The sequence below is a fragment of the Pelophylax lessonae genome, assembly GCF_965119305.1.
Source record: "Pelophylax lessonae genome assembly, chromosome: 10".
Lineage (NCBI taxonomy): Eukaryota > Metazoa > Chordata > Amphibia > Anura > Ranidae > Pelophylax > Pelophylax lessonae.
The window spans coordinates 50,167,218-50,191,426 of NC_138777.1; the positions used below are offsets into that span (position 1 = coordinate 50,167,218).

Below are 24,209 nucleotides of genomic sequence, written 5' to 3' on the forward strand. Positions count from 1 at the left end.
ATTTCCGCCGACCGGTCGTCCGTCTTTTGTCCAGAGTGGTGTCTGTTGGTTGGAATGTGCTCTAGACTGCACACGAATTTTCCCGTACGACAGAATTCTACTTCAGAAGTGATGTCATGTGTTGGATTGCTTTGTATGTGTTTTTTCATCTCTGAGCATGCCTAGTCTTGCTCATAAGATTTTTCCCTGTCGAAATCTGTACTGACTGCACGAAAATCGGACGTGTTTTGACGGTGGACAAAAATGTTATAGCCTGCACACCAGATTTTTTACGGCCGAAAAGTCGGAGTCGGTTGTCGAGAGCACCATACTAACAAGCCGAAAATCGGCAGATCGGTCGTCGGACGAAAATTCCCGGCCGAATTTCGACTCGTGTGTACGGGCCTTAAAGCCCCGTACACACCTACTGATTGTCGGCCGTAAATATTCGGCCGACGACCGATTGGCCGATTGTAGGCTTGTTAGTATGATGCTTCCGACAGCCGACAGCGCATTTTCGGCCGAACAGAATCTGTCGTGCAGGCATTAAAATTTTTGTTGGCCAACACCAGAACGGCCGATTGTTTGCCAGTCAGTACAGATTTCGGCCGACAGACAGCAGATTAGCAAGACTGGGCATGCTCAGAAAAGAAAAAAGACAAGGAAAGTTAACCATCACAGGACATCACTTCTGCAGTCGGCTGTTGTTGGCCGACAAAATTTGTGTGCAGTCTTTTGCAGTTTTCAACAGACACGACAGCCCTGGACAAAAGACGGCCGATCGTTCGGCCGACGATCAGTACGTGTGTACGGAGCTTAAGAAAGCAGCATTAGGACCTGTACAGGCGGGCTTTTGCTTGTTTCAAAAAAGGTTTTACATTGCCATATATATCTTTGGATTGTGGAAAACCATCTTGAAGCAGGTCAGACACAGGTCTAAAGGAGATCGTCTGCAACTGTCAGTGAATTCTGAATGATCTCAGATGCATTGATATCAAGCTAATGCCATCAACATATGTCCAAAGCCCATCAACTCAAGCCCTTATACATACCTGTTCTTCAGCCCATCTGCTAAAAGTTTGCTTCTGGCACCAATCCATGCCTCTGGGATTGGGGAACAGTGTGACGCTTGCTGGCCATTTTGGTTCCTGCATCATTATGGTGCCCTGCAGTAACCAGAATGAACCACAACAGCAAGCAAAGAGACCAGCTTGTGAGTACGGTGTGGCGGCTGAGAGAACACATACAGAGGCCAAGTGCGATGAACAGAATATGTTAAAAATGTTCTAAAAAGGTACAGTTAGGCCGGGCAGGTGAGCACAGCTGTCTGGTGCCACATACAAAACACACAGCAGTAATCCTGCGGCTTTAGCGCTGCGTTCGGTCTAACCCAATAGGGAAGCTGCTCCACGGAGGTAGACATAGTCCCTATGCTTTTCATACTCCCCTGGAACCTTTCCCTAGCGCTAAGCACTCTCCTTAGCAAACAGGTAACCTGACCCTAAGCTAGCCACTTCGCCACTGCGCACCAAATCAGGGGATAAGAGGCCTAAATAAGCTCTCCTCACCCAAGATGAGTGTGGAGGTGACGAAGAGGCCGGCGTCCAATCAGACAGTTGCTCCTTAGTGACCACAGGAAATCATAGAGCAATTAAGCTCCCCTAGACTTCCCTCACCTTCTGTATTGCCGTTCTGGTCAAGTGCCACCTACAGTGGGGGAGTACACACTGCACCTGCCTACACGCTATTCAAATAGCCCAAGAACTCAAATCAGCTGCCGTTGTATCTCCTCCACCAGCAAGGCAGCAGTGGCGGTCTCCTTGCAATCTTGTTGCTGGTGAGTTGCTGCCAGCAACAAGATCACCATTGTGTGAAGTTTGCCACTTTCTGCTGTTGGCAAATACGGAATCGGAATTTTATCAAATATATTATTCCTCATTGACAGGTACTGTATTCAGAACATAAATGCAATGATCATTTAGGATTTAAGTTATATAAAAAGATCATGTAATAAGCCCATATTTTTCACTGAAGAGTACAAACCATAAATGTTGCAATTATTTCTGAATGCATATCATACTGGTCTAATAGTAGAAAGCATTCAGAAGAATTAGACAATCTTAGCCACAAAAGAGCCGTACCACTCCAGAGCCAACAGATCCCTGGAGCTCCTTCCTGAAGCCTGGGGGCCACTTGCTGCCCTTGCTGGCCCCTGAAGGCCGTAGTCTGTGTTTTCTATACCTAGGTGTGCACTGAGGTCAGTCAAAGAAAAACATTCTAGACTTCTAGTGTTCTGAGAAATGTCATAGCAGCTATATTTAGCAGTCACATGTAACGAGTCTCCAGTCTATAACAGTCTCCTGAAGCATATACATTCACTGGACACTTTACTAGGTACACCTGTTTATTTGCTTGGCAAACAAATTGCTAATCAGCCAATCACATGGCAGCAACTCAATGCATTTAGGCATCTAGACGTGGTGAAGATGACTTGCTGAAGTTCAAACCGAGCATGAGAACTGGGGAGAAAGAGGATTTAAAGCGGAGTTCCACCTAAAAAAAAAAAATAATACATAAATACAGTCAGGGCTAGTGCATTCCACAATGGATAGCCTCTGAACTGTCCCGGGTTGCACTTACCTTTTAGAAGAAATACTTACCTTGAAAATGTATTGTCCAGCGCTGCCATCTCAGGTGTGGGCAGCTGAAGCCAGCGCATCCTCTTCTGCGTCCTCTTCGGTCCCACGATGCACTGCACCGGCCCCGCCGTCACTTCCGGGGCTGCATCGTCATCCCTACACAGCTTCTGGGCATGCCCAGAAGCTGTTTAGCAAGGTATGACACGCCTGCACCGGAACTGACATCGGGGCCGGTGCAGGCACATTGATTCCTGAGAGCGATGACGTTCAGCTCCCAGGAATCATTGCAAGCCAGGAAGTGATGACTCGCTGTGGCCGCCGAGGGAGGAAGAGGAAGTAAGGTAAGTATATTATCTTCTAAACAAGGTAAGTAAAAAAAAAATAAAAAATTTTAGGGTGGAACTCCACTTTAAGTGACTTTGAATGTGGCATGGTTGTTGGTGCCAGACGGGCTGATCTGAGTATTTCAATAACTGCTAATAACTGATGATCTACTGAGATTTTAACACATAACTATCTCTCGGGTTTACAGAGAATGGCCAGAAAAGAGAAAATACCCAGTGAGCGGAGGTTGTGTGGAGGAAAATGCCTTGTTGATGTCAGAGGTCAGTGGAGAATAGGCAAACTGGTTGGAGATGATAGAAAGGCAACAGTAACTCAAATAACCACTCGTTACAATTAAGGTATGCAAAATACCATCTCTAAATGCAAAACACATTGAACCTTGAAGCAGATGGGCTACAGAAGCAGAAGACCACACCGGGTGCCACTCCTGTCAACTAAGAACAGGAAACTGAGGCTGCAATTCGCACAGGCTCACCAAAATTGGACAATAGAAGATTGGAAAAATGTTGCCTGGTCTGATGAGCCTTGATTTCAGCTGCGACATTCAGACGGTAGGGTAAGAATTTGGCGTAAACAACATGAAAGCGTGGATCCTTTCTGCCTTGTATCAATGGATCAGGCTGGTGGTGGTGGTGTAATGGTGTGGGGATATTTTCTTGGAACACTTTGGGCCTGAAGAAGGAGCGCATGCTCCACAAACGCGTCGCCTGCGCCATTACGTCAGTTCCAGGAAGTGACGTCAGGAGGAGCCCCCGTGCGTTCCACGACCAGAGGAAGTGCCGAAAACCACTGGCAAAGACTACAGGAGCCGTGACTGGTGGAGGCCATCCTGAAAATAGCACTGGATTGACAATCCTTATTATGAATACCATGGATTATGCCTTATATTATCCTGTTTTTGAGTACCATGACTTGTGTTTTTATTTAATAAACCCTTCAAGCTGCAGTTAGTTTGGTGCCTGTGATTTTTCTCCAGTTGTTCTCAAGCCTCTTCTTGCTTGCCACAAGAGCAGCCTCCTGAGTGAACAGTGCATGGACTGTTTATTATGGACATTTTCCCATAGCCATACTTATGGACTTTCGTTGTCATTTATAGAGAATTGTCCTGTTTTATTCTTAATTATTTTCTATAGAACCGGTGGGTCCCTAATTTGCCTTTTTGCGCCAGTAATAGGCTTTTCTTTGGTCCCTTAGTACCAACTGAGCATTGTTTAAACGCCATGGCCTACCTGAGTATTGTTGCTGACCATGTCCATCCCTTTATGACTACAGTGTTCCCATCTTCTGATGGCTCCTTCCAGCAGGATAATGCACCGTGTCACAAAGCTCCAATCATCCCACCACTGGTTTCCTGAACATGACAATGAGATCACTGTACTCCAATGGCCTCCATACTCACCAGATCTCCATCCAATAGAGCACCCTTGGGATGTTCCGACAAATCTGCAGCAACTGCGTGATGCTCTCATGTCAACATGGACCAAAATTTCTGAGGAATGTTTCCAACACCTTGTTGAATCTATGCCATGAAGAATTAGGCAGGGCTGAAGGCATAAGGAGGTCCAACCTGGTACTAGCAAGGTGTACCTAATAAAGTGGCCAGTGAGTGTACAATAACCTTAGCATGTCTGCAGTCTCTGATCATCTCTTGTATTATGTACAAAGAGCAAATGACTCCTGCGCTTAAGGGGTGGCATTGCGGCTGGTATCCGGAAAATGCGATTCAGGTCAAATTGTAGTAAATTCAGGCTGTGCTGCCACTCTCAATGGGTCGTGGTAACCCAAAGAAGATACTGGAAAAGAAAAATGAACAGAGGGCGCACCAGCCTAGCGCATTATCTTTAAAACAATTTATTGTAATAGAAATGTATACACATTATACTCACAAAACGAGCTCTGATGAAGGGGGAACACCCCGAAACGCGTAAGCGTTTTTTTGGAGGTCTACATCCTTCCACGGCCTGCGGCAGCTGAGGATGCCCAGTGGAGACCCCTGGTGGTCCCTCATTGCTTATTGCCCATGTTTCATAATCGTTTTGTGAGTATAATGTGTATACATGTCTATTACAATAAATTGTTTTAAAGATAATGCGCTAGGCTGGTGTGCCCTCTGTCCATTTCTCTTTTCCAGTATCTCTTGTATTATGCCTGGAGTTTCTGATCATCTGTTGCACGTTCGCAGTCTCCTACTGCTTTCTGTAGTATCCCCAGGGCTTTTTTCAGCGGGAACGCAGGGGAACGCGGGGGAATGCAGTTCCGGCACCTCTAGCACTGAATGTATTTTACGGCAAGGTGTGCTGGAGGGTTTATTGATGTTGGCTACTGGGGGGATCTATTGTCACTGGTGAGGATCTATTTTTTTGTGGGGGTCTATTGTTGCTGGGTAGGTCTATTTTTGTCGGCTGGGCGGGTCTTATGTGACTGGGGGGTCAATTGTTGCCGGGAGGGATCTACTGTTGAGGGAGAGGTCTATTGTTGCTGGCTTCTGGGAGATCTGTTGTTGCTGCTGAGGCTCTATAGCTGCTAGGGAGGTATTTTGTTGCAGGGGGAGGTCTGTTGCTGTGTGGGGGATCTACTGTTGCTGTGATGGGGTCTATTGTTGCTGAGATGGGATCTATCAAATTCTATAAAAATTACTTAGCAGCACAAAATTATACTTGGTCCTTTATTCTCTAAAAGGGGCAGTACTGGGAGGTGGCAGGGGTTAAGCCAAGATACAGTGCTCAGAGGTGGGTAGGGGGAAGAGACGAAGGGCGACTCAGAAGGGGGAAGTTCCTGCACCTATTGTCTGAGAAAAAAAGCTTTGAGTATCCCATTTACTGAATATCATGTGCGGCCATTTGGCAATATCAGTACCAAAAACTGAGGCCCCCTATATCAAGACCCCCACTGCCTTAGGGCTCGTTCACACAATTATCCATTAACAACACCAATAATATGCTATAGATGTCACATGACTATATTTTTACAACTTATACTGGACTAAGTTCACGAAAGACATGCGGTTTGTTTGGCTTGTGGCAATAATAATTTTTTGTCCTCTGAGGAGCAATCAATGAATATTTGACAGGCGGAGAGGAGGCGTTGTATTCCCTCCTCACTGCCCTCCTTAACCCTTTGAATCCTGAACTAGCAGAGCGGCTCCATTCACTCAAATGGGTTGTGTTTGGTGGGCATGATAGGATGTATATTTGTACATGTGTACACCTTCTGCTGCTGCCTCTACAGCTAAAGGGGGTTGAGGAGCGGAAAAAGTGCTACCCCCCCCCCCCCCAGTTTTACCCCCCACCAACCTCATGTATGAACAAGCCCTTATATACTCAAGTGAACCTGTCTTCTAACAGCACAAGGCAGTTTGAATATTTTAATTGTCAGAGAACAACAGGAACTGCCAAACAAATTTATAATTATCTATTAGCAACGTCAATAATTCGCTATAGATGTCACATGACGATGTTTTTACAGATCACACTGGACTAACTTCATGATAGACCTGCAGTTTGTTTGGCTTGCGGCAATAATAATTTTTTGGCAAATGCTGAAGGGAGTTAAAAACCACCTGACAGTGGGTGGATTTACTAAAGGCAAATAGACTGTGCACTTCGCAAGTGCAGTTGCTCCAGAGCTTAGTAAATGAGGTGAAGCTTCACTTTACAAAGAATACCCAATCACATGCAAGAAAAATAAAAAAACAACATTTTTGCTTGCAGATGATTGGATAATGGAAGTCAGCAAAGCTTCCCCTCATTTACTAAGCTCTGGGGCATCTGCACTTGCAAAGTACACAGTCTACTTGCTTTTAGTAAATCCACCCCAAAGTCTTATGTCTATCTTGTATCATCATTTATCTATCATGTATTGCCAGGACTGCAATTTTTTTGGGTTACATATGGTTAGAACTGTTTGTTTGGAAGATCACGTCTATAATTTAATCCTCTTCAGGCCTTTCACTTTCTAACCACACCCCTCTAAGCTGAAATATTTTGGCCCCGTTCCTAATGTTCTTGGGATGCGTTAGGTGCACCGCTAATAACCCTTTTCAACACTACATTTACCACTATGAGGCCTCATTCACATGGGCACTGAGGCCTGTACATCCCGAATAGGCCATTTGTTTACATAGCTGGAGCCTCCGAGTACTGTGTGCAGGCAGTCTATGCAAGTCTATGGGGATGCAGAGGCTGTACGGACACAGATGCTCATCCTAATATGATGGGTATGCGGGTGCAGGTAAACGGCCCTGAATCCACGCTGTCTGCATTCAGGAGCCGCTCACTTTCATGCTTGTTAACCTCCCTGGCAGTCTGATTATGTCAGGATTTCTGTGCTAAAAGCGGTACATTGTTGTGCATGGAAATCTGTTGTTTTATATTTTAAAACTCACCTTCCCCTGCGATCCCCCGCCGTCCTCCCCCGCCATCCTTCCCCGCCATCCTTCCCTGCCATCCTCCCCCGCCATCCTCCCGCTGTGTGCTCGGCCGATGCCGGCACCTGTCTTCCGGTTCCCTTCCCTGCAAGTATTGCGGCGCAGGGGGGTGGAACCGGCGGCAATTTCAAAAATGTAAATACACCAAATGAGATGATACAAAGTTGTGATCCTAATGGATTACACTGTATCATGCCATTTCACCACAGGATTTCACCTGGTGACTTCTCCAGTGCTTTTCTTTGTGCCTGGAAAATAGAGAAGGACGATGGCGTCCAAAAAAAGTGTTCTTTTTGCGCAAAAGTGCTTTTAGACGAACTGGAAAAAAAAGACAGCGAAACTGAGTTACTTGAAGAACTGAGCGATAGCGATTTGTGGGAAAATTCGGGTACGGAAAGTGACGACAGCGACGATTCTGATGTCTCTTTCTGGCGCATCGCTCCGTTGGAAATTCTGAAGAATCATTTGAGCTATTTCCCAAATTGCACAAGCGATGTGCCAGAAAGAAACATCAGAATCGTCGCTGTCGTCACTTTCCGTACCTGATGATGAATTTTCCCACGAATCGCTATCGCTCAGTTCTTCAAGTAACTCCGTTTTGCTGTCGCTGTTTTCCAGTTCGTCTAAAAGCGCTTTTGTGCAAAAAGAACGCTTTTTGGACGCCATGGTCGTTCTCAATTTTCCAGGCACAAAGAACTGGAAAAGCACCGGCAGGGCACTGGAAAAGTCAGCAGGTGCAATCCTGTGGGGAAATGGCATGATACAGTGTAATCTGTTAGGATCGCAGCTTTGTATCATGTCATTTAGTGTATTTACATTTTTGAAATTGCCGCCGGTTCCACCTCCCTGCGTCGCAACGCTCACAGGGAAGGGAACCGGAAGGCAAGTGTCGGTATCTGCTGAGCACAGAGCAGGGAGAGAGTGTGAGGAAGGCTGCAGGACGGCGGGGGAGGACGGCGGGGGATGGCAGGGAAGGTGAGTGTGATTCTGGGGTAATCCCGAGTGTGGCTCGGGGGTTACCGCTTTTGGCACTGAAAATTAACCCAGAGCTACACTCGGGAATACCACTAAGGAGGTTAATATAGGATGCAGCAGCTGCGTCCGTGCAGCAGCTGCGTCCCTATAGACTTGCATGGGCTGCCTGTACACAGCACCTAGTGGCTCCATCCTCATAAACAAACGTTATAATTATGGTTTACAGGCCTTTCAAGGAGGCCTTTTTCACACAGTTTTCTGCAAGGCAACACATGTGCTGCAATTAGCGCCATCCATCTTTCCCCTGATGAATCTCAGGCCCCAAAGTTCCCAGGTATGGATATCAAGGTCTTGTCCAATACAGCTGTGGATTACAAGGTGAAGTAGGCCCTGACATGCTTCACTTGGCCTACTGGATACCACTAAACCATTTACAAATAAAAACTGGGACTATTCCCATCCAAACTCAACCCCACATATTACCACCACATTTAAGGAGGAACTTTACTGCCCCCAATGTTGAGCCCCCCCCTCACTGACCACTTTCGCTGTGTTATCCACAAAAACATACACACCTAGTGAGTGCAGTGGTGCTCTGTAGGGATTAGGGTTGTCACCTCATCCCTATAAACCAGGACACATATGAATTACACAGGTTCTGAGGCTAAAATAATGCAGATAAGGCCCTAAGTGAGTTTAATTATCACCTTAATCAGCCACAGAACCTGTGTAATTAATGTGTGTCCTGGTTTAAAGGGATTGAGTTGGCAACCCTTGTAGGGATCCGAGGTCTGCTGCTGCTCACCTGGTCCTGCATCGCCATCTTCTTCTTTAACCTTATCAGGATCAGGGCTGTCTCTTCTGGATTTTTGCAGCCAGCAAGGGGGGCCAATTCCAAGAACCAGAAAGAGACATCTGCCCCCCGGATGACCAGTGGTGGATCATATGCTGTGGAGTACCCTGAGGCCTTGTGGATGTGTTATATGATTATGCTGAATATGTCTTTCTCACCTAGGCTAGAATCCAGGAAGTGTGGGGACATGTTTCCCAAAAACAAAAAAAGCTAATACACAAAAATGTAAAAAAAGATTCTGATTGTGAGAGAGGAGGGGGATAGGAGTGGAGCAGAGGAAAGAGGGTTGGGAGGGTAAAGATCTGTATGTATGTAAAGCCAAAAGTGGATGTAAAGCAAAAACTTTTAGCTTTGGGGTAGTGAGTTAGGAAATGTTATCACCCCTGCCAGGCTTTTATTGCGGTCAGTGCCCCTGCTGGGGAGCTTCACCCTCTCTATTTGTCCTGGTGACCATTGTTGCTGGTACTGAAAGGAAAAGTACAGCCAAAGCTCATACGGCTGTACTTCTCCTGTGGATCACAGGAGTGCAGTCCGTTCTGCACTCTTATGACCCGTTTTAAGCTGCCAGAGGGGTTCAGCCACTGACATAACAGAGCCGAACCAGGCTTGGGCAATACAGCGACCACATGGTGGGGATTCGCCCACATGCCTGGACCAGCACCCAGCTCACCCTTTCAACGAGCAGCTGAGAGCCTGAGCCGGCCACTCCCGCCCCCTGCACAGTCCAGCGCTCTAGTGTGGAGGGGGGGGTGCAAAGCAGACAGCTGTGACTGACAGTCACAAGCTCTCTGCTCATGGAGCTCTGAGAACTGAATGATCGGCAGTGTTTGATCACTCGGTTTTCAGTATTCGAGCCAGCAGGGTACAGATGCAGCATTGGACCGATGCTGCATCCAGCTAGGTAAGTAAGATTCTACTAAAACCCCTGATTCCCATACTTCTCTTTAAAGTGATGGGAAATTAAAAAAATGATGAGGGTTGTCATAGAAGCAGGAGGTGTAAGGACATCCTCTTGTGGAGATTTTTATTACAGTGAATACTGCTTAAGGGCCGGTTTACACCAAAACATGGTGCGGGAAACCCGCGTTCTGTGTGCATTTCCCGCACCGCATTCAAAACACACTACTCTTGCCATCTGAAGTGGGTGTCAGAGCAATGCTAACAACACCCCAAATGCAGGTCGTAAATGCAGTGCACTGCACTGAATCACAGTGGCTGCATGGGGCATCTTTTCACAAAATGCATAAACGTGCTGATGGGACCCCTGTGTTCGTGTGAATGAGCCCTTACTGTAAAAGCTGCCAGCAGTATGTAGGCAAGTGTAGTCTATTTTCTCCATGGTAGGTGGTGCTCTTTATCAGCAGCACTGTTGCTGGAGGGGAAGTCAGGAGGAACAAGGTTCCTCTTTGGTTTCCTGGGTCACTGGGAAAGCTAGCCTATTGCATGCTCTCACCCAATGTGACTCAAGCAGCCATCTTGGGTCAGACAAAGCCTATTTAATGCCCTAGCTCCTGGGTTTTGGTGTGTTTTTGACAAGTGGACAGAGTAGGGACAGGTACCCCCTCTGAGTCACAGTATCAACGCTAGGGAAAGGTTCCTGGTAATAGGTAATAGGGCCTTATCTCTCCTGACTGACTCCCGACTGGGACCGGACGGCCAGGCCGCATTCGGTCCCATCTCTACAGACACTGTCATTTAAGCTGGAATCTACCCTGAACTGTTTTTGTGCCCGGCTGGGTGACTGTCCAGCTGGGCTTGTTGTGAACTGCATTCCTTCAATACAAATTCTATTGCACCTGCCTGTGTGAATTATTGTCTCTGCACCATGCTGCGCCCCACCTATATGTACTATAAACCAGATCTGTGGACAGGCTTGTCAGGGCCACTCAGCCATTTGCACATTTTGAAGTCAATAGCAATAGAAATGTCTTCCTGAAGGTAAGCCTGGCTTTCATCAGGGGCATGCCTCCAGATAATGAGGTTATGAGTATATATGAACTATACCTTGCATGACAGAGACCGAATAATGAATCACTGTCTCATATGTGGGTGGAGAAGACAACCTTTATTGACAAGGACACAGTCCCAGCCCTGCACCTCTTCTTGTTTTTCCAGTTAGGCCAGTTTAAATCCACTAAGATCCAGGCACTCCTAATCTGTATATATATATACATATATATATGGCCTAATAATACAGCAGTGAGTTTGTTTTTAATATACTTTCCATTCATACCTTTTACAATCTAAAAGATACACTGCTTAAAATAAATTGTATATACAATAAGTACTAATGCCATCCAGTAACATAGTAAGCAGAAGGATATGACCAGAATTTATGATCTTTGGGATACATGATCTAACCAATCCGGGGGATGAATTTTTCTGCTCATTTTTCTTGCTGTTCTTATTATGTTTGTAAAATCTAAAGCTGGCCATTCACATCTTGTATTTGGGCTGATTCCTGTGACAGCTGGCACCCACTGCTGTCAGAATACCGGACCGTTCACCTCAGATGATTGGCTGAACTGGGTGGTTTTGGCAGGGTCACACTACAGTGAAATGCTCGGATATTCTGACAGCCGCAGGTACCAGCTGTCAAAATTCAATAGCCAGCAGGGAGGATTTCTCAATTTACGCCTTTTCATTCTCGTTCAGCCCGATGGCTGAATATGTGTGCCCACCTTTACAATAAATGGGGTTGATTTACTAAAGAGAAAAAGACTGTGCACTTTGCAAGTGCAGTTGCTCCAGAACTTAGTAAATGAGGCCAAGCTTCACATTACAAGGAATAGGCAATCACATGCAAGGAAGATAAAAAAAACAGCACTTTTGCTTGCATGATTGGATGATGGAAGTCAGCAGAACTCTACCTCATTTACTAAGCTCTGGAGCAACTGCATTTAGAGTGCACCTGCACTTGCAAAGTGCACAGTCTATTTGCCTTTAGTAAATCAACCCCAGTGTCTCTCATTGGCTCCCTTTTGGTTTTTTAAACATACCATGAAAAGTGTTATGTTATATCTGTTCTCTGCTGACAACTATTAGCTAGCATAGTTCCTACTTCTCTTTGTGGACTACAGAACACTTCCCTCATGTTATGGAGATAATTAGAGGGGAGATGTTCTGTAGCTCTATAAAATCATTTCTCCATAAAGACAGTACAGAAAGTGAGCGTTGTCTCCCTAAGGCAGAAAGTGTGTTAGGCCCCTTTCACGCGGGCGATCCGATCCGCCTCTCAGTTTTTCAGGCTGACTTGATCGAATGCCTATGGGGCAGCGGGTGTCAGTGGTGACATGTCCGCTGACACCCGCTGCTATCCAATCAGATCCTATCCGTGAAATCTGGACGGATGAAAACCCTATTTTCCATCCGTCCAGTGGATCGGATGAGAACAGACAGGCGGTCCGTTCTCATCTGATCTTCCCATAGAGGACAACAGGGATCTGACAGCTCCCTCTCCGCACACAGAGCAGAGACAGAGCTGTCATCCGCCTGCTCAGCGGGGATCGGCAGATCAATCCCCCGCTGAGCAGAATAAACTCCGTCGGGCGGTGTGCCCGTGTGAAAGGGGTCTTACTGGTAGTATCACCAGGTGAAAAAAAGCCAGAAAAAAAGAAAGAAACTGCAGCCACCACCAGGGCTGCTGTTAGAAATTGCAGGGCTGCGTACAGCCTACCTGGCAGGGTCCCCACCCCTGAATATATCAAGACATTATTTTCACAAAAAATACACAAATCATTATTAGCGGACACAAACATAACAGAGAACCTATGGGGATTAGCCCTTTTTAATTGTTTTTTACATAAAAAAATAAAATAATTATAATTATAATTTTTTTTTTTTAAATGTTAAAGATGTTTACACCTATTTTATTTTACAATTTTTTTTAAAATGATTCATTACAATGTTTAAAGATTATTATTAATTTTTACAATTTGTTATTTTTTTTTACAGGACAGGGAAGCCTGCAGCGCTGCGGGAGGGGGAATGGCACAGTGAAAGGGGGGCACATGGGGGGAGGGGGGATCAGAAGCAGGCAGAACAGGGAGGGGGATCGGTGTCAGAGAAATAATTACAGGAAAGATGCCCGGTGTCTGTGTCTCTCCCTGCAACAGCTGAAAGCTGGCGGGGGGGGGGAGAGAAACTGGCTTTCAGCTGCTGCAGAGAGCTGCACAGGGCTTCCTTCTGTATTTGTCCCTCTGCCCAGCTGCACCAATTCCCCGTGCTGTTGTGGGCCCCCCTGTGTGCCCGGCCCCCTACAGGAGGACTGGTGGTCCACCTCTATCAGTCACCCTGGCCACCACATCTACGGACTGGTAAGCTGCAATAAATTACATTTTTGTTCTTGGGTTTAGATCCACTTTAATGCTGTATTCTGGGATAAACAAATATTGTCTAGATACTCAGAGTCATGTGTGTTCTATATTGAATCTTGGTGTGCTTTGTGTATTTCTTTCAGATCTGTGCAGTAATCCAGTGTGACACTAAGGGGCTGATTTATTAAAGGCAAATAGTCTGTGCAAGTGCAGTTGCTCCAGAGCTTAGTAAATGAGGTAAAGCTTCACTTTACAAAGAATACCCAATCACATGCAAGAAAGAATTTACAAAAAAAAAAACAAAACAAAACAGCATTTTTGCTTGCACATGATTGGATGATGGAAGCGAGCAGAGCTTTTGCCCATGTACTAAGCTTTAGAGCAACTGCTCTTACAGAGTGCAACTACACTTTGCAAAGGGCACAGTTTATTTGCCTTTAGCAAATCAACCCCTTTGCCTCTGTGCAGGGACTTCTTGTAATAAAGTCTGGTCTTTATTTGCCTTTCTTGCCTTTTGCTGGGTGACTGGTCTTGTCTCCGCCCCTCCTGTAGTGTATTCCACTGGCAGCATGTAGTGGGTAGAGCTGATGGGCTACCCCTGTAGTAGTGGGTAGAGCTGATGGGCTGCCCCTGTAGTAGTGGGTAGAGCTGATGGGCCCCTCCCAGAGCTTGGTCTTGTCTCCGCCCCTCCTGTAATGTATTCCACTGGCAGCTTGTAGTGGGTAGAGCTGATGGGCTACCCCTGTAGTAGTGGGTAGAGCTGATGGGCTGCCCCTGTAGTAGTGGGTAGAGCTGATGGGCTGCCCCTGTATTAGTGGGTAGAGCTGATGGGCTACCCCTGTAGTAGTGGGTAGAGCTGATGGGCTGCCCCTGTAGTAGTGGGTAGAGCTGATGGGCCCCTCCCAGAGCTTTCCTTTCTGAACTGGCTATGTAAAGCACAGTGATGATGTCACTACTACTTTTGCAAGGTACTATCTAGGTTTGTAAAGGCATTTGGTACGCTCAAAGTAGATTCATATGCATTCTGGCCATTGAAAAATATATTTGAATATTTAAAATATATTTGAATCAAAATGTTTGCGCATAGAGTTTAGCTTTAAGATAAATGGACATTGCCAGAGTTATCTGACAGTGCAAAAACATTCACAATGAGGCAACACTAGTGTGCATGTTTGTGCGGTGATCCTTCCCATTGACGGTTATGTAATGGTCAGATCACCCAACCACCGTCTATTATCAGTACTTTTTCAGATATATATTTGTCTGCCTCAAATGGATCACAACGTTAAGGCTACATTCACACCTGAGCGTAGTGTTTTCGCGCGTTTTTACAGGCGTTTTTTGTGCAGGTGTTTTTAGATTGAATAGAGACCAATGGAAAACGCCTGTAATCTGCCCAAAAAGAAGCTCATGTACTTTTTTGAGCGTTGGGCGTTTTGCTCACAGCGTCAAAACGCTCAGATGTGAACAGGGGCCATTGAAATGAATAGGATTTGTCTTGTTGGGCGTTTTGAGAGCTGATCCTAGAGAAGAAAAACTCCCCCAAAATCGCCCCAAAACACCTACACTACATGTGAACGGAGCCTAAATGATATGTTGCAAAAAAAAAAAAAAAATCTTTAACTCATTTGTGTTTATGCGAATGTACAGTCTGATAATGTGACCAAAGAGTCAAAAAAATGTATAATTTGTATCTTAAAAAGATTTAACATTTTATAAACATATCATTTTGTCTTGTCATCCACTTTCTTCTGACCTGCTGCAACAAAGTATTTCATGCAGACCGTCTTACTGGCAGGGGTTCCTGTAGTACAAATGCTGCCCACAAGTGAATGCTGTAGGGCCAACATGCTTACAGGCTCTAGTGATTAATACCAGCGCATATCTAAAGAACTAAAAATATTGCGGACCTGTCATTTAAAATTTACACTTCACATAAATCAGTTTTGTTAACGTCACCAAATCACACTATTATTTAGAGTACATGATTACCTTTTCTGGTTATAGATCGACTGCTACTTCCAAATTTTCCCACGAGACCCAAAGGCTCGGCAATAATCACACGTCTTTGGCTTTCAGAGGCATTGTGGATGTTTCACATCATTAGCGACTGAAGGGAGTCTATTGTTCTCATTTAGAAAGGTGCTGTCGTGTCTAGTAGATCTGTAATAAGATAAGAGGATCAGTAAGTCACAGACCTGTCAAACATAACCAAGCAGCAGACAGAAACTATATACAGTATGTAGAGAGGGCATTGTTTTTAACAGTAGACATTCAATTAGGTAGAGGAACAGTAAAACACAACCTCTGGGCATCACTACTAAGCAAAAAGCAGATTGTAAGTCCAAGTCCATGTATTGCCTCATGCTACCAGTAATGACAGTGACCCTAGCCAAAAGCAGAACTAGTGAAAAAAAGTCAGAAAAGATGAGTAGGGAAAAAAATGTTAGTGGCCTCCACCTGTAAAACCATTCCAGTTTTGGAGGTCATCTCATTGTTGCCCATCTAGTGCACCTGTTGTTAATTGAATTAACACCAAAGCAGCTGAAACTGATTAACAACCCCCTCTGTTACTTAACTGACCAAATCGATATCCCAGAAGTTTAATTGACTTGATGCTATACTCTGATTAAACTGAGTGTATTAGAAACTATACATAGATAAATGGTTTTTGATACATACAAAAGTATAGAATTACTTACATTAAAGTCATCACTATAACATGTATAAATATTTAAAAAGTTCTTATTTAAGTAGCAAGTAAAACTGTGCAATGTGATCTTTTTTTACATGCTCTATATCTTATTGTCATTTTTATGTGCAGGTGTTTCTGGTATGTTCACACAAAGACTGAGACTCACGTAACTAGTTACACTGGCCAGTATCAGATTCAGGTTAGTGGATTCTCATTCATAAAATAATTCTGCATAATAGAGCTATGAGGACCATTCCTTTCCACCAGATGCCACTGTTACAGTAAAATGAACATTCGCACTTGTCTACAGCAGCCTTTTTTCAACCTTCTTACCCTAAAGCAGGGGTGTCCAACCCACGGCATGTCTGGAGGGATGCTGAGCATGGCATAACAGGCATAGTAGCCATAGCAGTGGCCAACATGGGCAAACCGGTTCTAGGCATGTCTGGAGGGATGCCATGTGCCATGTTTGGCACAGTGGCTCTGGCAGTGGCCAGCAAATGTAAGCCAGGTGCTGGCACATCTGGAGGGAAGTTTAGCATAGCACTGGTGGTGGCAAATGCAGGTAATTCCACTAGTGCCCCCCCCCCCAGATTTCAGTTGTGTCCCCCCCAAAACCCCCTCTACCTTACCACACACCATATCCCCACAGATCCCCTTATTTTATGAAAAACAGAGTCAAATATCACACTAAAAAAAATATTACCAAAAAATCTAATAAAAAATGTTACCAAAAAAATGAAGTTTTTTACTTGGATAAAGTACATTATCTATGTATATCAGTGATCATTAACTTGTAATCTGCCTGCCTTTTTCTGCTCATCAGCTATCCTTATTGTTAGTGTATTTTATGTGTGGCCCAAGACAATTCATCTTCTTCCAATGTGGCCCAGGAATGTCAAAAGGCTGGACACCCCTGTGCCCCAGAGGAACCCTTAAAATTATTTTTAGGTATCAAGGAACCCTGCTAAAACCAATTCATTGGGGGTCAATGGGAAACACATTCCTTACATTAGTGGTTTGTGGATAGAATGCCCCCCCTTACAGTGGTGGCCAAAAGACCACCCTTACAGAAGCATAAAAGATCATAGGTGTCCTCCAGCTGGCTCTCTATCAAATGGCATTGGTCCTGGAACTACACAAGAACCATCAGACTGGAAGTCAATTAGCCAGAAATCAAGGAACCCCTGACAACCTTTGGAGGAATCCTTGTTGAGAATGCCTGGTCTACAGTATATACAGTATTTATCTCTATAATAAAATCAAAGTGTAAGCAGGGGTCAAGTCCTGGGAAAAAAAGTGTGGGAACTCACCTAGGATTACCACCACCCCACCTCAAAAAAAAAAAAAAAAAAAAAGTGTGTGTTCGTGTATATATAAGTTTTGAGGAGCGAGGGCCACTTTAGCGACTTGGTAAATGGTCGTGGGCCACAATGACGGAGCGGGCAGATCAGATGACAGGTCCATGTCAGCATATGCAGAGCAGGCACAGACACAGCCCGCTCTATTCTTTGGCTTCTCCAATCTGTTCTGTCCAGACAGGAGGGGACAGATCCCTTTCTGTTTTTTTAAGTAAACTGAATTGGGTTCCTGCAGATACCATCTACTATCCATTTTTTTTCTCTCTCTCTTCTCTCTCTTCTTTCTCTCTCTTCTCTCTCTTTCTCTCATCTCTCTCCTTCCATCTCTCTTTCTCTCATCTCTCGCCTATCTCTCTTTCCCTCATCTCTCTCCTTTTATTTCTCTTTCCCTCATCTCTCTCCTTCTATCTCTCTTTCCCTCATCTCTCTCTCTCTCTCTCTGCCTGTCCTTCCCTCCCCTCTCTCTCTTTCTCTCTCTTCTGCAGAGCTGATGCTTCCTGCATTGTTCCTGTCACAGGTTGAGGCAGAGTACATTTGATATCACTCCACCTGTGACAGGAGCCGGGGCTATACAGGAAGCATCAGCTCTGCTTCCTTTTCTGCGGCTCCTTTCCTCACACTGTGCTCGGGGATGGCGGGTTGGGAACCCACAATCTGGGCTTACCGACCCGCCATCCCAGAGCAGGAGGTGGTGCTGGGATTGTGTCTGTGGGACTAGGACACGGCTGCTAGCGGGAAAAGCGTTCCTGCTGTAAAAAAAGTACAGTAACGCCGTTCCCATGCGTTCCCACAGGACTTGAGCCCTGAGTGTAAGCACCTGTGGCACCCAGTGCACCTTACTACTGAATGTTCCAGACTACACCGTCCTGTGTTCTTATGAAAACAATAAATCAAGCTATGCTGTGACCAACTCTCTACAAGCTGTCTGGCAAGTATGCACTAGAATCATTTCAAATTCTCCCTTTGCTATTTAGTCTGCCTATCCAGTGTGACCTTTAGACGTTACCCATCCTGGATGTTTAGCTGCTGGACAATGTTAGGGAAAGAAAAAAGATCAGCCAAGTTAGAAAAAAATATCCAGTTTACGACTGTTCTTTCTGTTGATAATCCAATTGCTTTGCTCCCTACTGAGACCTCTCCACCTTTGATTGCACTACACTGGATGATTGGTACTGCCCACTCTGAGGGTTTTTGAATCATCTCTGCATGTCCATCCAACCTATAAAATTCATGTCAAGCCTTGGGCCCATTTCTAAGATTAAGCCCTTCTGGGTAGAGAGGTCTTCAGGTGAGATTATGTCTGTTGCCATTGATGGCTGAATAAACTTAGATGCCAGCGGTATCATTGGATGGTGACTTTTTTGTGTGCATATGGAACGTGGACAGCATCCTGGAATTGGCACCAAGGGTCTGCAGTGAGGGGAATATGAGAGGCTTCTAGAGTTGTGGTTTTCCTGAGAGCTTCTATACTTTGGGCCCAAATCATACTTGGTCAGAGCCCACTCACCTTCTTCTATAGTGTTGATCCATCACTTGCTGAAGCAATAAGAAATAACTCTTTCACTAGATATCAAGATTCTGCAGCGTTATGGACAGTAACATTGGGTAGAAAGTGAAGAAGTGAAGTAGTATATATTGGTGCAGAGGTGGAAAGTGGGGTCATGGACAATGATGTAGTGGCGGAGAATAAAGAAGTGGGGATTGGTGTAAGGGTGGAGAGTGAAGATGTGAGAGCTGGTGCAGTGGTGGAGGGTGAGGAAGAGCATGCCAATGTAATGGTGGAAATTGAAGACGTGCACTGGTATAGTCACAAGGACTGGGGTAGAAAGTGTCGGGTAATAGCAGAGAGTGAAGAGATGTGCATTGGTGTAGTGGCATATAGTGAAAAAATGCATGTTGGTTCAGTGTTGTTGAGTATAGAACTGTGCATCGGAAAAAAACACCCATCTTTGTACCAAAGAAGAAAGATCTTCAGAGGTTGGATCCTAAATGCTCAACCAATGGCTCTCCATGGTCTCCCACTGACCATGCAAAGTCATACTGCAAGCTTTCGAGACCACCAGACCTTACAGGGATTAGCTAGCAAATATGAATGAACATTTCCAGGTGTTCAGAAGCATGTGCTGTTGCACATACTGTAGAATAGAGTTTTACAGAGTGTATGATTTCAAGTCATTGTATTTGACAAAAAAGTCATTTTAGGAAAGTTGAAGGCTGTTTGGCAGGTAAGGTGAGCGTGAGCCCAAATGCTGTGCACCCACCACAATGTGGACTTTAGGGCTTCTTGAACTTTGAGGATGACATGCTTCACTGTGCCTGCAGCTAGAGGTCAGTGAGGGCTTGATGTAAAGATCAAATACATCTTGTTAAAAATACATAAACATAGGCTGGCAACAGGTTTACCTTAAACTAGATTTACACAAAATTACTAATATCTAAGCTTTACGTGTTAATTTAGTTCTAAAGGTGGTTTTTAATCTTTAAGGCTCCATGCACACTAGCATATTTTCCTAGAACCTAAATAGTGTTATCCTATGTGTCCATACACACTACTTTAGGCTATTAGTGTTTTTTGAGCTTCAGCGCCTAGGAACAGAAAAAATATGTTTTTTGTAGAGTTTTTTGGAGCACTTTTCCAGCAGAAAAAAACGTTGAATGTTCCTAAATGCTCCTAACTGCTTTTTTGAGATTTTGTTTTCTTTGTGTACTGCAAAAACACTTATAAAATGCTAATGCTCCTAAATGTTACTAAAAGCTTCTAAAAGTTACTAAAATGCTACTTTATCAGCATTTTTCATCCAGCAATTTTTACTAGTTTTTTTTGAGATTTTGAAAAATGCTAGTGTGCATGGAGCTTAAACAAAGGCGTGCGCACAGGGTGTGCCAGATGTGCCTGGACACACCATAATCACCCTGTGCTGTGCCGATTCCCCCAACTTCCTGGCGCCCCCTGTCCCCCCCCCTGCAGAGCTACTAGCTTCCCTCCTCTCCTCTCCTCTCCTACCTGCTGCTGCGGCTGATGTTTCAGGATGGATGAATGAATGAACACAGTGAGTGATCTGTACCCATCACTCCTGTGTTCATTCCTAACTGAAGCATAATAAACTATTTACTATGCTTCAGTTTGTGAATGAACATGAAGCCACTCAGCACAGAGCACATCCTATTTGTTCACTGTCCAGTGCAGCTGAGGCTGCAGAGAAAGGGAATGGGGAAGCTCTGTCCTCAGTAACTTTTCTCTCTGTTTAGACCCTTGATATTTCAGTAAACCCCCCCCCCCCCCCCCAACGGGGCTCCTAAAAAATTTGCAATAAAATAATAAAAAAATATTAAAAGTTAAAATTACTGACACTATCCACTGCATTACTGAAACCAATCTCTGCTTTGCTGACAACATCTACTGCTCTGATGATATACACGCATATTTGTTTTTGTGTTTTGGGGTGCACACCCTAATGCAACAGCCTGCGCACACCAGTGAGCCTAAATATGCAGTTTTAATTTAAATTATCCCAGTTGACACTGGCATGAAGGTCCCTGTTCTGGAAATACTTGTTATAGGGTGATAACTGTCTTCCAATTCCTTTCCTAAGCTATCACCCAGCCTCATGTTCCCCAGTTGAGACTAAAGCATCACCAGCACACATTGCACAGGTCTGGTCCACCATTCTCACTATCAGGAAGTCGATTCAGTGATATAATGTGCAACCAACACACATGTACAAGTGGCTAAAAGAGGCTAAAAAACATCAGCAGCACTGAGATGCATCAAAAAAGTATTTTATGAAAAGGAGTCAGTTGTTTACAACCGTCGTCTTCAAACTGCGACCCGTGGGCCAGATGTGGCCCTTTGGTTGCCTTTATCCAGCCCTTGCAGCACTATTCCTCCCACTGATCCAAGGCACTATTCCCCCCCACTGATATCAACAGCGGGCACTATTCCTTCCACTTTATCAATGATGGGGCACTATTCCTTCCACTTTATCAATGATGGGGCACTATTTCTCCCACTAACACTAATAATGGAGTGCTATTCCTTCCACTTTACCAATGATGGGACACTATTCCTTCCACTAACACCAATGACAGGGCACTGATCCTTCCACTTTACCAATGATAGGGCACTATTTCTCCCACTAGCACCAATAATGGGGCACTATTCCTTCCACTTTACCAATGATGGGGCACTATTCCTCCCACTAACACCAATGACAGGGCGCTATTCCCTCCACTTTACCAACGATAGGGCACTATTTCTCCCACTAGCACCAATAATGGGGCACTATTCCTTCCACTTTACCAATGATGGGGCACTATTCCTCCCACTAACACCAATGACAGGGCGCTATTCCCTCCACTTTACCAACGATAGGGCACTATTTCTCCCACTAACACCAATGACAGGGCACTATTCCTTCCACTTTACCAATGATAGGGCACTATTCCTCCCACTAACACCAATGACAGGGCACTATTCCTTCCACTTTACCAATGATAGGGCACTATTCCTCCCACTAACACCAATGACAGGGCACTATTCCTTCCACTTTACCAATTATGGGACACTGTTCCTCCCACTAACACCAATGACAGGGCGCTATTCCCTCCACTTTACCAACGATAGGGCACTATTTCTCCCACTAACACCAATGACAGGGCACTATTCCTTCCACTTTACCAATGATAGGGCACTATTCCTCCCACTAACACCAATGACAGGACACTATTCCTTGCACTTTACCAATGATGGAACACTATTCCTCCTCCTACTGACCACATGCTTTATGTAATGGGTTTTACTTCCACTGACCACCAAACCTGGGACTTTGTCTACTCCCACTGACACCGAGGTATTTTCTACTCCCACTGGCCACCGTCTGGCCCTCCTGAAGCCTAAAGGACAGTAAACTGGCCCTTTATTTAGAAAGTTTGGAGACCCCTGGTTTACAACATTGCTTTAGCAAACTAAATCTCAAAGCTCATCAAGTTAGGGTTTAGAACTACTTTTAAATGTTCTGATGCCACTGGATCAGCATAACAGCATTTTCAGAAGGAGATAAGCAGTTGGAGTTCCATGCATTCCTTCAAGCTTGCTTTTTTCTGAATCACTGTTCAGTGGAGGAACTTGCGAGGCTTAGCACAAGGGTCAGCAATCTTGGACGGACATGCAAAGCCATTATTATTGTCACCCAGAAGATTGATCGTTCCATGTCTACAGAATTATTTGAAGGCTCTTAGTAAAACATAACTGTGCTAAAATCTGGTAAATATTATCTATTAGTGTTAGTGTATATTACCAGACAAAATCTATGCAAACAACATCTTGAAGTTTACAACATAATATCTGAAGCATGTTTGTAACTGGAATCAACATCTTATAGGCCAGGCATTGAACCACTGAGCTGTGAAAGATGGGGATCACACTCTACTGCTATTGGTACACATTATTGGTAAATGTGAATATGGTATGTGTGTGTGCTTGTTAGTATAATAGTAACAGTAGTAGTAATAATAATAATCAAAAAATATATAAATAAATATTAATAATCAATAAATATATAACAATATAATAATAATAATAAAAATAATAATAATAATAATAATAAAATAAAACATTAAATAATAATAATAATAATAATAAAAAAATAAAACATTAAATAATAATTAAAAAAATTATTAATTGAGCCTAGAAAAAAGTAAAATTAAACTATATGGCTACAGCTACAGTGCACACTGATTGTCTAATGCTTGTAAATTGATGTGAAAAGGTTGCCCTGGTTTAGCAGATATACCTGGACAGGTGATTCCCCCCCCCCCCCCCGAAAGGAGTACAGCAAAGCTACATTGTAATTTGCTACCCTGCTCCTTCGATCGTGCAAGTTCCGTACAATCTTTACCTTATTCTTCGCTCTTCCAGTGTCCCGTCAGTTGCAGGATCCTCTCCGCCTGGCTCTTTAATCCGGGAAAGTTGTCCCAGGAATCACATCACACTGCTTACTTTGAAGCTAATGACAAGCCCAGGGCACACCACACCAAAACCACATGCTTGCAATAATGCTGAGCGCTGCCCAGGAAAAACAAGAAGAGCTACAATCTGATTGCTACAAGTGATTCCAGCTCAGCCTCTGCTGCTGACTAACAAGGAAGGGGACGGAGGCATCTCATCTCCGCCAGCTTCATTTCTGCCTGGAGCTCCATCCTAAACAATCCCAACTTCAAAGAGTTACATTAAAGGCACCTCTCTGTTTTTGTTCCACATTGCAGTCAAGCATAGGACTTGACAGACGGGTCGAGTCTGTAGGCAGACAGTGTAAAGATGCAAACATGTTTTACAGAAAACGTGAAGGTTTGGTCTGCTCTGAACTGGGATTTTTGTTCTGAGTGGATGCCGGCAGGTTAAAGCCCAACTCCGGGGGAACTTGAAAATTCTCTTTTGCAGTAGGACTGTGCCCTACTCCTCATTTAGATCTAGGGGGGCACAGAAAAGAACTTCACTCTCTCAATCAACATTGCTTATTTTTAATCATGTTGCTGCTAGCATTAGTAAATAGATAGGAAGTGTATTGTATTTACTAGTTTAACCACTTAAGCCCCGGAAGATTTTACCCCCTTCCTGACCA

At 44.5% G+C, this 24,209-nt stretch overlaps 1 protein-coding gene across 2 annotated transcripts in view; it reads right to left on the minus strand.

The window, feature by feature from the left end:
• The window catches only part of PPFIBP2 (PPFIA binding protein 2), a 364,249-nt gene that overhangs the window by 271,680 nt on the left and 68,360 nt on the right, over positions 1-24,209 (minus strand). For both annotated transcript variants that reach the window (XM_082270389.1, XM_082270388.1), the window contains exon 2: positions 15,526-15,687. The gene's annotated coding sequence lies outside the window, so the exon portion shown is untranslated. The remainder of the gene's footprint in view (positions 1-15,525; positions 15,688-24,209) is intronic.